The following is a 1,326-nucleotide window of genomic DNA, read 5'->3' as shown; positions in this document are numbered from 1 at the left end:
CCTCATCAGATGAAGTTACCGGATAACTGATGGAGCTTTCTTGGTCTGACAAGTTAGTGATGTGGTAGGAAGGGTTTCAGAATTCTCTTTTGTTTGTGATGCAATAGATTAGCATAGAATAAATTAGAGAATGAGGAAAATAATGTAGCAGAGGCTGTATACTTTCTTTTCTTTAATGAGGTTACAACTTCATGATAGAGGTTTAAATGGTAATGCTTTTTAGCAAAATTGTATGCATTTCTACATGAAATCTATGGGTTGCCTGTCAGTTGTCTGAAGATGATTAAAGCTCAATCTGTTTAAAATTCAATAGAAAACTCAAGTCAGAAAAATGAAGTTCCTGTTTCCAGTGAAATGTCTTCTGTTGGCATGATAGGAGGGGAATGTCTAAGAAAATGCCCTGAAGAAATAAGAAAGAAGGGCAGGGAAACCTAGGGCCAAATTTTTACCAGTAATTTTCAGCAGAATATCCTTTGATGCCCCAGAGTTTACATTGTTGACTTAGTAGTACTGCTTTCACAGGATAAATAATAGCTGTCTGATTAATAATAATAATAATAATAATAATAATAATAATAGCGTTCCAATAAAGGAATGCAGAGGCCTATTGCAATCTTTGATCAAGAAACATCACCTCTTTGTTAAATTAGTAAATGTTAAACATAGGAAAAGCAAGCCTAAAAGCTATGCAGACCTTTTATTCAGGCTGTAGTATTGAAATGAAAACACGTATGCTCAGAAACAGAATAATAAATGAAATATGTGGAGGCATCTGTTAACCCAATGAAGCTGGGTGTTCTGAGTGGAATGTGGCACTGTGTGCACAACGCTCACCCTGAATGCAGATTAAAAGGAAGAGTGTCCATAGCCTCCGCCTTTACTGGAGGGTTCAGGTTGTGCAAAGCAGGGGCTGAGTGGGAGACAGCAAGTAGCAACAAATTATTACAGAAAGGACATATTGAATATTGTTACAGATTCCAGAGGATAAAATGCATGCGTATAACATGGTCAGAAGTCATTTCAGGTCGTGGTGGCAGACAATCGAAACCCAGTTCTCTTTATTCCTCACAGCCAGCAGAGGACCTCAGAGCCAGCAATGGTCATTCCTGCCCACCCCTTCCTCAGAAATGGAAGCAGTGACTTTGTAATTTAGAAGTTTCCCCTCGTGTCCTCCTTCCCACAGACATCTGGTTGGCCACTGGGAGAACAGGTTGCTGGACTAGATGGGCCACTGGCCTGATTCAGCAGGCCCTTCTTATTTTCTGAAGGTATTTCAAATCATCTTGGCAATAAATCTCAGGCTATGCAGCTGCTTATTTTTATGGA

The sequence above is a fragment of the Podarcis pityusensis genome (genome assembly GCF_964106645.2).
Source record: "Podarcis pityusensis genome assembly, chromosome: 10".
Taxonomy (NCBI): domain Eukaryota; kingdom Metazoa; phylum Chordata; class Lepidosauria; order Squamata; family Lacertidae; genus Podarcis; species Podarcis pityusensis.
Note: the sequence above shows the minus strand (reverse complement) of the source record.